The sequence below is a fragment of the Ovis canadensis genome, chromosome 4 (assembly GCF_042477335.2).
Source record: "Ovis canadensis isolate MfBH-ARS-UI-01 breed Bighorn chromosome 4, ARS-UI_OviCan_v2, whole genome shotgun sequence".
Lineage (NCBI taxonomy): Eukaryota > Metazoa > Chordata > Mammalia > Artiodactyla > Bovidae > Ovis > Ovis canadensis.
This window is the reverse complement of record NC_091248.1, coordinates 124982706-124995585: the sequence shown is the minus strand read 5'-3', so window position 1 is coordinate 124995585 and position 12880 is coordinate 124982706. Positions and strand designations below refer to the sequence as shown.

The 12880-nt window shown below is 38.1% G+C and overlaps 1 protein-coding gene and 1 non-coding gene across 2 annotated transcripts in view; one reads left to right on the top strand and one right to left on the bottom strand.

The window, feature by feature from the left end:
• The window catches only part of CNTNAP2 (contactin associated protein 2), a 2336063-nt gene that overhangs the window by 1248069 nt on the left and 1075114 nt on the right, over positions 1-12880 (bottom strand). The window lies entirely within an intron of this gene.
• Positions 12205-12277, top strand: TRNAS-GGA (transfer RNA serine (anticodon GGA)). The gene has a single exon. It is a non-coding gene; the product is annotated as a tRNA-Ser (tRNA).

The following is a 12880-nucleotide window of genomic DNA, read 5'->3' as shown; positions in this document are numbered from 1 at the left end:
CTATTGGACATGCTTTATAAACTCGGTTCTATTAAATAATGACAACTGAAATGAAAGGCTTTCAAAATAGGAGAAATAGTTACAAATAGCCCCCTCCCCCCTGCCTTTGTTTTCTAACTTACCATTGAAAACAAGTTTTCTTTCAATTATGCTTTTGCTTTTTCAACATGAACATGCAAAGATCACTTGAGAATAAAATATTCCATTTGTCTGTGGAATAGTTCAGGCCTAAATAGCAGTATGTAAAGCTCTGATAGCAAAAAAAAAAAAAAAAAAAAAAAAAAAATCAGTATGTCTGCCTCCAGTTGTGGAGGGATTTATGACAGAACAGATTTTCATTTTCTCGAGTTTCAAAATGCATCTTACTTTCGTAAATTCAACCTTGTACAACTGAATGTCTGAGTCAGAAAAGCTAAAACAATTTTGTTAGAAAAGAAAATGGGAAAAGGGTCGAGGGGTAAGTTCCTCACTCTATTCTGCTAGATAAGATGTCTAATTTAGAAATCATACAAGCTTACATATTTTCAAAGTAGGATGTCAGTCTCCATCATTAAGATTACATAAAGAGATAATACATTTGAACAGCAAGTAACGGCAGTTCTGGAGAGGTATAGAAATAAAGGACTGTCTTCCAATATCAAAGTAATTTCTCTAACACAAAGCAGTTAATGACTGTGCTTTGTTCAATGTGGCTTTATCTATATAACTCTTGAACATGTTCTGATAAAAGTCTTTTCTTGATTAAACATTGATATTGGACATCCTGATTGACAGAAGTTTCTTCAACACCTAACTTCAAAGTAATCTTTTTGACACCACAGAAGATGCAATCTATCGCCTGCCTTAGAGAAAGTTACAATTTAATTACAGTGATGAAATAGTCATAAAAAAATTTTGTGGCAAGATGAGATCTAAATAGTTACATGCTAGAATAATAAAGGAATTTTGCATAACGTGAGAGTTCTTCCCCAGCTGCAGGACATTAATAAACATTTTGGAAGACAAAAATCTAAGTAAGTTAGGGTTGACAAAAAAAGGTAATAAGAAAACCTGTTCGAGTATGTGTGTGTGTGTGTGTATTTAATTTTAATACCACAAAATAGGACTCTAAAAGGATATGCCACATATTACTATACAGTGGGCCCTGTGTATGCGTGGGTTCTGCATTCACGGATTCCACCGGCCACAGATACAGGAGGCTGGCCCTACTCCACCATTTTACTAAGAGTCTGAGCATCTGTGGATATTGGTATCTATGGAGGTTCTAGAATCAATTTATCATGGACACAGAGGATAACTATTATTTTACCTAGTTTCATGGATGAGTTTCAGAATATTTTTTTCCCCAGACATTTCAAGGAGAGGACTATTAAACAATTTCTTTTACACTGAACTAGTCCATTTCTTTTTACTTTTCAGGATGGAAGACTCATGGTCCCCTCCCTCCCAGCTCTTGCCCCTCTCAGCTGTACTAGCATGCTGTGCCTCAGGTGTCTTGGTTCTCACAGAGAAGACCCCAGGGGGAAATATACAGCCCGAGTTTAGTTTTCCTGGCTCTCCTTCACTCTTCCCTAGTTCTCACAACAAAGGTTTGTGCTGTGTGGTCTGGTTTAGGGTATCTCGAGTATGCCATCACCATGAGAAAAGCAGACCTCAGAAACTCACTGATCCCAGGATGAGATGCGCATGGAAGGGACTTGAACCCAACCCCAGCTTGTGAAAACATCTGAGTGAGGAGAGTGAGTCCCTGCTGTTCTAAAGTGTCTGTGTTTGTACAGCATGGTTAGAGTGAAACATTGTTATTAATGCATTTGTTTAAGTCAGACAGTGGGGTGGCTTTTCTAAGAGTCAGACAAGTTTCATGCTTACTTAGATCAGCTTACATACATTAAGCAACATTAGGGATATCTGTGCTTTGAGACTTGCTACAACTGCATAATGATTTAAGGGTGCTTTTAACTGTTACATCCAATCCCAAATTTGAGATGCCATGTGACCCACTGACAGGTGGAGATAGAGAAAAGTAAAGTGGACAGTAAATATGTATAACTATCACAATCAAACTTTTCCTGCATAATTATAGATGATATTTTCAATTGCTAAAGTTACACCTGTCTACACTCATGTGTTAAAACATGGAGAGAGACTGGCTTGCTTTTGCCATCGATGATGGATTGACTAATTATTCACAGATCAGAAGCAAGAAGAGTCATTAGCTTATGAAGAGAAAGTGAGCTTTTTCTCTTATTTTGTCCTAGCTAACATTATTCATAAGTTAAAGACAATTGTTTTCATTTACTAAGTGAGCTCTGCAGATAATCTACAGATTAAAATTTAAGCAGTGATAAATGGATGCACATAAACACCAAGCTACATAAGAATAAAGATGGGCCATTCTCTAGATTAGGGTAAATCAGTGTCTCCACATGCTCAGGGTAGAACATGGATAAACGTTAGGAAGAAATGGGGAAACATTTGTTAGTGTACAAAAAAGCAGGAAGGAATTGCCAGAGAGGCTTTAACAGCCAAGACACTGCGAACGGTTCTTGTTGTTTTTAAATAGAAAGATATTCCAGGCATAATACATGCTCTGGTCAAAAAAGGGGCAAATCCAAGTCCCTATTGTGTGATAATCCAAGGGTCACAATATAACACAAACCCTGTCTGTGCTTTCCTTCTTTTGCTGTGGAGCAAGAGAGATGATCACAGTAGATAACGTGTAACAAATGGAAATGGCATTCTTGATGAAAAAGGATTAAAAGTTTATCAAATAAAACTTGTTAAGTTCTTTTGGGGGCTTTCCAGGTGGCTCAGTGGTAAAGAACCTGCCATGAGATGCAAGAGACGTGGGTTCGATCCCTGGATTAGGAAGATCTCCAGAGGAGGAAATGACAACCCACTCCAGTATTCTTGACTGGAGAATTCCACAGACACAGGAGCTTGGCAGGTGACAGTCCATGGGGAAGCAAAGAGTTGGAAATGACTGAACACACATACAGAAGGTTTTCTTGGGTAAGATCTACATGATAGTGTATAAGGAAAATTCTGGAATGGAGCGCTTTACAGGAAGAGAATACAATTTTATGTAAAGCAGAAATAACGTCTTCAAACTAAGGACAGGAGAGCTAACTAAATTAGGAGGTCCGCAGCCATCCAGTAAAGATGCCAGTATTTACTCAGAGAGCATGAAGTAGGCTGCATAAGCTTTTCTTCTCTTCCACTGGACTAGAAACAAAACAACTTGAGCTGAGACACTCAGAAAAATCCCTCCTAGGGATAAATGCTGGGTAGATCCCAGAAATATTCAACACACTGAAGTTGAGTTTCTACTATGTGCCGGGCATTGCACTCCACCCCAAGTGCAAAATGATAGACTACAGAAGTTACATATGCATAACCATAGACATTTTTGTATGTACCTATGTGCTCCAAGGAAAGGCAGCTTAACAAAATTACTCAGGACATAAAGCACCCTCCCAGAAGGATTACATATCCTTACCCTTCATACCAACGACCAGGAGAAGAATCCACAGTCTCCTACTTCTGCTTAATGCAATTTGAGTTTGGGTGTCCAAGTGGCACTTCCAACACAACGTCTTAAACCTCAATCCTCCTCCTCATCTCTGTCTTCTGTATTTTGTATCTCTGTTATCAATATCATTCACCAAGGTACCTATATCTTAAATCAGGGAACCCTCATCACCTCCCCTTTTCTTGCTTACCACACATCCAACTGGTCACCAAATCCTTTAAATTTTTTCTGCTCACTATGTCACTATTCTGTCCGCTTCTCCCCATTTCTACTGCTGCTAATAGCAAAAAATGACATTATTTTCAAAGCTTCTGATGGTTTCCCAGTACTTTCAGGAGATAAGCCAACTTTCTCTACACGGAAGGCAGAACTTTTCACAGTCACTTCTCTACTTACGAACAGATGCAAAGCTTGCTTCTTTCTTCTCCTCCTAGGCTTCTGAGTACCAAAGCATCACTGGGAATTTGTGTATTCTGAGCTCACTAAAACCATTACCTTTCTTCCTGCTCACTCTTTTATGCTTACTATTTTTTGGTTTAAGCGTAAATAATAAATAAATATCTCAAACCTCCAGTTTACCCCACCCTCCTTAAGACTTGGTTGCTTTTTTAAAATGCATACTTATAGCACTTAATGTACAATATTGTACTTTTATATCTTGTTTATTAAATTATGAACACTTTCAGGGTTTTAAAATCTCCACATTTCTGGTGATGAGCACACTGTTAAAGGGTCCATAGATAAGAAATGAAGCTACCCACATCCACACAAAGGAAATATGAACAGATGGAACCAGTTGGGGTCGAGATGGAGGTGAATCTGACATCCAACAGACCCTGAGTCTCATTATATGTTGATTTTACTACATGAGCACGTTAAATGACACACCTCCCAGTGGCCAAGACCAGACATTAAGGACCGAAATAGGATAAAAAGGAGGTGGGCAAGAAAAAGCCCACTCCTTCCCTGATGGACTAATGCATATGCTGCCCCTCCATCATTGTTAGCCTCCCTCCTCCTCCATTTGTCTTTACTTTTTAAAATTAAATCACTCTCACCAGAAATGGGCAAGGAGTTAATGTGAACTTACTTCCCTACTTTACATTTCTCCATCCTTTGGCCACTGATAAAGCTTTTGCTTTGTTGACCTCAGTTATTCACCTATTGGAAGAAAATGGAAAAAGAACCCTGCCCTGCCAAGGTAGAGACCCTCAGCCAGGCTAAGGCATGAGCAGTGTTCATACGACAAAGGTCAGTAATAATATCTGGGTCAGTCATATTCAAATCATATTCATAAATGAATGAATAAGTATGAAAATATCTGTAGATCATGTACTGATTCTGATCTTTAGAAAATATAGTTATGGCTGAAAAAGATGGTATACTGTACTTTGTTTATATATTTATATTAAATATATAAATGTTTATATATTTACAATTTAAAATAAGATTGATAAATGTAATCAACATTGAAGAATGAATATGATCAATTATATGTCTTAAAAGTTTTCTTAAAAGGCTGAGCTAAATTACACAATATTAGAGCACCACAGATAAATAGGTATATCTTACTTTCTAAATGTTCTCTTTCTTTGGTTTTACCTTATTCTCATCTCCTGTAGAAGTTTGAATAATTTGCAGATCTTTAAAAAATTGGTGACATAAGTTAAATCCTCCTCAAAAAAATCACACTTCTGAAATGCAAATTATCATGTAATCATTTGACAATATAATTATTTTACTTACATAGCGCTAAGAGCTACACACAGAATAAGATCAAAGTTCCCTAAGAGGGCACACAATACTTCCAGTTTGAATAGTGTAAGAAATTTCTGCTTCTCTTCAGTATTTTTCCTGTGCTTCAGACACCCCTAAACTTCCTTGAAGGATCATGTAACTTTATACCAGGCAAAGGCTGTTCTCTTGTCAAGACCCCCTGCTCAAGTCTGAACCCTGAATTCCCATATTGTCTCAGGTCCCCCCAAGGAAGCAGGCATGCTGCTGTTTGTATGCAAACAATCTATATGCATATTTAATAGAATTTGCAACGCTACATTATAATTTTTTGTTTGAAATCTGTTTCCTCCTTTAGCAGATGAACTTTCTGCTTTGGGAGCCTGTTTTGTTCCTCTTTATATCTCCTAAGGGCATTTCTTGGTTCGTGGTCCCCAGGGATGCTCCACAGGACAGAATTCATTCCAGCAACGAGAGGAAGGAAGAATGACAGCTACAGAAAACTCCACCTTTGCAGCTTTTGCTATAGGGTTAGGTATTGCTGCTGCTTCTTAATATTGAAGAACAATCACCCTGAGACACAAATATCTACATTTTAAGATGTGCTAATGCTTCCATTAAACCACCACTTTATGCCCCATCTTATTCACGACTAACGAATAGGTTAATTGTCCTGAATCTCAGGTCAGCAGAATAAGATGTGATTTAACTGAGCAGTGTGAAAAGTGGTTTCTTTTCATAAATGAATGCAGCACAAGGTCCTGTTGTGCACATAATCCATGATACAGAAATAAACCCTTTGAAGAACTATTATCATAAATAGCATTATTAGGGATGAGCTGAACTTCATTTTTTTCAGCTACCGCTCAAAATGGATTTATAAAAACATAGAAGGTCTTTTGAGCTTGGTGGAAACTTATTCCATTAGAAGCTGATGTGGTTATTATTGGATGTTTCCATATGACTGTCTTCCAGAGGCCCATGAAATTTTAATTTACTTGAAAAACTAAAATGCAGTTATTTGTTTTGACATTTTTAATCACTTTTCCATTTAAAAGCTAAAGATAAGAAATTGCTGGGAAAAGTTATAAAACAGTATCAGAATGAACACAAAGAAATGAGAGATTTGTAAATAAAACTTCACATTATTAAAATGTCATTTAGTTGTAGTGTTTTTATTACTTTTTTAGAACATGAAAACCTTATAAACTGTTTTTGTTATTGCTGATTTAATGTGACATTATTAATGTACTTAAAAAATCAATATAGTGTCCCACTACATGGCCACTAATTGAATTACCGATAATGAAAACATAAATATGTAATGTAAAAATCTGAATTGAAGTTTAATAATTTATTATGCCTTTTCTGATAAATACAGGCAATTATATTTGGTAGCATAAGAGGTATCTGAAACTCACTCACACTATTTGTTTATCTGTCTAGCCAAGTGCATTAAACATGTATATCTGTGTCCGGTGTGAGACTAGACTCCTGGGAAACAATGTGGAAATAGGATGTGGAATCCTGATTCTCAAAGAGCTTATGTTAGTGATAAACAAGAAACACAAATGGAAGGAAAGCAATCACTTAAAAAAAACAATAAAGGTGATAAAGAACCATACTGCAAAGCTACGGTAATCAAAATATCATGGTACTTGTGCAAAAACAGACATACAGATCAAAGGAATGGAACAGAGAACCGGGAAACAAACCCTTATCTACAACAAAGGAGGCAAGAATATACAATGGAGAAAAGAGAGTCTCTTTAATAAATGGCACTGGGACAACTGAACACTTATGTGTAAAACAACAAGAGTAGAACATTCCTTTATACCATATACAAAAATAAAATCAAAATGGCTCAAAGATATACATGTAAGACCTGACCACCGTAAAAGTCTAGAAGAAAACATGGGCAGAACACTCTTTGACATAAATCATAGCAATGGTATTTTGGATCTGTCCCCTAAGACAAAAGAAATAAAAACACGGGCAAACAAATGAGGTTTAACCTGAAAGCTTTCGCACAGCGAAAGAAACCGTAAACAGAATGGCAAGACCACCTATGGGATGGAAGAAAATATTTGTAAATGATACAACCAACAAGGGGTTAATATCAAAAATTTATACAAAACGCATATAACTCAACAACAGAAAAAAAAATAACATCACCAACAAAGAACCTAAGAAATGGTCAGAAGACCTGAATAGATATTTCCTCAAAGAGAGAATACAGATGGGTCAACAGGCACACACAGAGCTGCTCACTCAGCATCACTGATGAGCAGGGACATGCAGATGAAAACCACCATGACTAGCAGGTTCGTGGGACATTATACTGATTTTTAAGTATATTAATAAGGTCACATTAAATAAGCAATAACAAAAATGGTTTATATGCTTTTCATGTTCTAAAGAAGTAAAGAAAAAACACTGAAACTAAATGGCAACTTAATAATGTAAAGCATTAAGATAATACCTGAAGTATTATCTCAGACCTGTCAGAAAGGCTATTGTCAAAGAGTCTACAAATAGCAAATGCTGGCAATGATGTGGTGAAAAGGAACCCTGTACACTGTTGGTGGAAATGTAAATTGGCGCAGCCACTATGAAAACAGAAAACAGTATAGAATTTTCCTCAAAAAAATGAAACTAGAACTACCGTGTAATCCAGGAATTCCACTCCTGCGTATATACTCAGAAAAAAATGAAAACACTAATTCAAAACGACACACACACCCCGATGTTCACAGCAAGATACAGAAGCCATACAAGAGCCAGGATACAGAAGCAACCCTACTGTCCATCACCACACAAATAGAGAAGATACAGTGTATAGAATGAAGTATTAGCCACACAAATGAATGAGATTCTGCCATTTGCAGCCATGTGGATGTAGCTAGAGATGATTATGCTGAATACAATAAGTCAGAGAAAGACATTATATGATATCACTTATATGTCGAATCTAAAAAACAATACAAATGAATGTCGTAGTAAAACAGACTCACAAACACAGAAAACAAACCAGTGGTTATCAACGGGGAGAGGGAAGTGAGGAGGAGCAAGTCAGGGGTATGGGACTGAAAGATACACGCCACCATGTGTAAAATAGATAAGCAACAAGGGTAGGTTGCACAACACAGGGAACTATAGCCATTATCTAACATAACTTTTACTGAGTATAATCTGTAAAAACACTGAATCACTTGGTGTACATGTGAAACTAATAGAACACTATAATCAAATTATACCTCAAAAAGAGGAATGCTAAAGGAAATACACAGAGTTCAATAACAGAAAATAGAGGTGAGCCTTGAGAAGAAGGCTCAGAAAGGATGACTTGGAAAAGGGCCTCAAATCTGGAGAATGGAAAGAAACATGGCAAGCTCATTTTCGGGAAGGTACTGACCTTTACCAAAGTTACATTTGTTTCCAGTCAGGCTAACTTTGTGTCTTCCCTTTTAAGTATCATCTCCCTCCTGATTATTTCTGTTACACTATTCAGACCAAAATCAGTTCTCAGGGAAAACATGAAACTTCTTCTGGAATATTTTAATAGGGAGTCAAAACTCCTGTTCATCACAATGGAAAGAAATCATGTTCTAAAACGACTGTTTCTGGCATTATGTGCTTAACACACTGTGGAGACCTGCAGGCGGGGTGGGAGGACCTTCTTGGCCACCCAGAAATGAGATCAAAGGGGCAATAACTGAAAGTCATTCTTGTTGACAATTTCTTGAAGGTAGATTTTTTTTTTCCTCTTGGAATTAGCAGGATACTAAAATCCTATGCCCAGAAACAAATGGAGCATGGAGTCAGGTGTGTTTATGATCTGAGTTTTACTGGAGAGGAATAGTGGACGTGGAAGCAGCCACAGCTCTTCTTGTAATAGGGAAGGACAAATCTGACTCCATGTTGAATCTCTTTAACTTTGGATTGTACAACCTTTGCTACAAGTTAATTACAAAAGGGATGCAGCTTGTAGCTTCAAGTATACACAATGGCCCATCTCTGGAAGCCCTGTCTCCCATGCCTGAGCACTAAGCTAAAATACCTGTTTAAGCACAGCATCTGTGAAATTTCAGAGATGAGATCCAGACATTCATTTCTGTGTTTATTTCCCTCTTGAAGTGTAGGTGTTGAATTCTCTTAAATGATCACAGAAACTTTTTTTTTTTTGGCGGTTGCGGGGGGGGGGGGGGGCGGCGGAGGGCTCCATCAATTTGTTCAATATCAGAATTGGCAACTAAACATGATTTTTAGTTTAGCCCAAAAATGTATTTGGGAGGCCAAAAGATATTGTCTCTTAGGTCAAAAAAACTATGTTTCTCTCTCCCTTTTTCTTATGGTGCTCCCTATAAGAGTCTAAATACTACATCTCTCCTTTCTCATAGAATCAGCTGGTTCTATGTTAGATTCTACCAAGTGGGAGCTAGGGGAAAGACTGTGAGACAGAAGCAGAAAGAAGGAGCTGGTTGCTTCTTCTTTAGTTTGCTGTTCTTCTCAGGGTTGCCATGCCAGTGTCTCTGTACCTGTGTGCCTGTAACTGGTACCAGTAGCACTCAGTTAGCACCTCTGGATTTTCCCATACTCTGAAACCTGTCAGCACACACTGGTAGGCATCTGGACTTAGAGGATGAATCCTGATCCTGAGAATACTTCTTCCCATCTCAAGAGGTCTCAGCAAAGCTGGGCAACATTTCCCTCTTTCCCATCAATGTATGCACTGCTAGTATATATGGTTCATTTTATGTAGGATGTAGTGCATTTTATCATATATATCACAAGAATGCATTTATATGAGCATGCACATGATAGCCTTGATGGGATATAATGCATATTATTTACTATATTTAATTATGCATAATATTGTCTCCGTGAATATTCTTTACTAATGCTTATTCATTCATTTACATAAGGCATTAAATCCTTAGTGATAACTTGTATGTTCTATTAATTAAATCCCTGGCAACATTCAACTCATTTATGCAGAGGTCTGAGTTCTAGTTCTACAAGAGTCCTCCTCCAAATCTCTAACTTCTAATAACCCAATGTCTTCCCTGCATTTCTCGAGAATTACTATACTTGCGTTTTACTTCCTTTTACTTTTTTTTTTTTTTAGTCTGCCAATAGGAAAAGGAGTACGTCAAAGCTGTATATTGTCACCCTGCTTATTTAACTTCTATGCAGAGTGCATCATGAGAAATGCTGGGCTGGATGAAGCACAAGCTGGAATCAAGGTTGCTGGGAGAAATATCAATCACCTCAGATATGCAGATAACACCACCCTTATGGCAGAAAGTGAAGAGGAACTAAAAAGCCTCTTGATGAAAGTGAAAGAGGAAAGTGAAGAAGTTGGCTTGAAGCTCAACATTCAGAAAATAAAGATCATGGCATCTGGTCCCATCACTTCATGGCAAATAGATGGGGAAACAGTGGAAACAGTGGCAGACCTTATTTTTTGGGCTCCAAAATCGCTGCAGATGGTGACTGCAGCCATGAGATAAAAAGATGCTTACTCCTTGGAAGAAAAGTTATAACCAACCTAGATAGCATATTAAAAAGCAGAGACATTACTTTGCCAACAAAGGTCTGGCTAGTCAAGGCTATGGTTTTTCCAGTGGTCATGTATGGATGTGAGAGTTGGACTGTGAAGAAGGCTGAGCGCCGAAGAGCTGATGCTTTTGAACTGTGGTGTTGGAGAAGACTCGAGAGTCCCTTGGACTGCAAGGAGATCCAACCAGTCCATCCTAAAGTAAATCAGTCCTGAATGTTTATTGGAAAGACTGATGTTAAAGCTGAAACTCCAATACTTTGGCCACCTGATGCGAAGAGCTAACTCATTTGAAAAGACTCTGATGCTCGCAAAGATTGAGGGTAGGAGGAGAAGGGGACGGCAGAGGATGAGATGGTTGCATGGTATCACAGACTCAACAGACATGGGTTTGAGTAAGCTCCAGCAGTTGGTGATAGGCAGGGAGGCCTGGTGTGCTGCAGTCCATGGGGCTGCAAACAGTCAGACACAACTGAGCGACTGAACTGAACTGAACTGAATGTCTATTTAGTCATTTCTCTCTCTTGAAGTCTCTTAGATGAAATAACTAGATGGTTTTTTTCCCTCACTAGACTCTGACTGATACAACATACAATGAATCAATGGCATCGTCTAAATACTTCATATCACATCACATGTTGTATCATAGACATAGTTTCTAATATTTATAATATTTAAAACATTCAGGAATTAGCAGTTTGAAAAGTTCTTGAAACAAGTATGGTTTTAGAAGTTACTGGTTTCAAATCAAAATTTTTTTTGGAAGGCAGCTGAAAACGGTTCTCCATTTTAGTGAGTCATGTACATTTTATTTCAATTCACCAAAAGTGTTTATGAGAGAACAGAATCAGTTATGTTTTCTTAGCGACTAGAATGTGAAAAGTAAAAGTGAAAGTTGCTCAGTCATGTCCAACTCTGTGACCCCATGGACTGTACAGTTCATGGAATTCTCCAGGCCAGAATACTGGAGTTGGTAGCTATTCCCTTCTCCAGGGGATCTTTCCAATACAGGGACTGAACTCAGGTCTCCTGCATTGCAGGTGGATTCTTTACAATCTGAACCCCCAGGGAAGCTTAAGAATATTGGATTGGGTAGCTATCCCATCTCCAGCAGATATTCCCGATCCAGGTTGCAGGTGGATTCTTTACAATCTGAGCCCCCAGGGAAGCCTAAGAATATTGGATTGGGTAGCTATCCCATCTCCAGCAGATGTTCCCGATCCAGGAATCAAACCGGGGTCCACTGCATTGCAGGCTCATCAACTGAGCTACTAGGGAAGCCCAAGTAGAATGTAGGGATAATTAATTTAAACCTTAGGGATTATTTTAAGGTCAATAATTATTGTCAATATGGTGAGCATATACAATTTACTGGGCTTCCCTGGTGGCTCAGAGGTTAAAGCGTCTGCCTGGAATGCAGGAGACCCGGGTTCGATCCCTGGGTCAGGAAGATCCCCTGGAGAAGGAAATGGCAACCCACTCCAGATTCTTGCCTGGAGAATCCCAGGGAGGGAGGAGCCTGGTAGGCTACAGTCCATGGGGTCTCAAAGAGTCAGACACGACTGAGTAACTTCACTTCACATATAATTTATTATGATAGTTAATACAGATCAACAAAACTAACTTTAAAATGATTTTAAATTCTAGGTGAAAATCAACTTTTCTTAAATGGCTAATCCAGTCTAGAACAGGTTCAAAGCTTCCATGATTTTGTAGAACCTAGCACATCACTCCTTGCCAAATATATTTTTAACTAAAATAATTAAAAACACTTTATCACAAATTTCCCACCAACTATTCATTTTTATACACTATTCCCCATATGATGTTTGCAATCCTGATCTGCAATTTGTGATCTTATTATCATTCTCAATTAAAACCACTTTACACAAGTGTTTCCTCTACCACCTCACATAATACTCACTGCCTTCTCTTATCAAGATCTCTGATCGCTCATCTCAGTGGGCTTCCCTGGTGGCTCAGATGGTGAAGAATCTGTCTACAATACAGGAGACCTGGGTTCTATCCTTGAGTCAGGAGGATCCCCTGGAGAA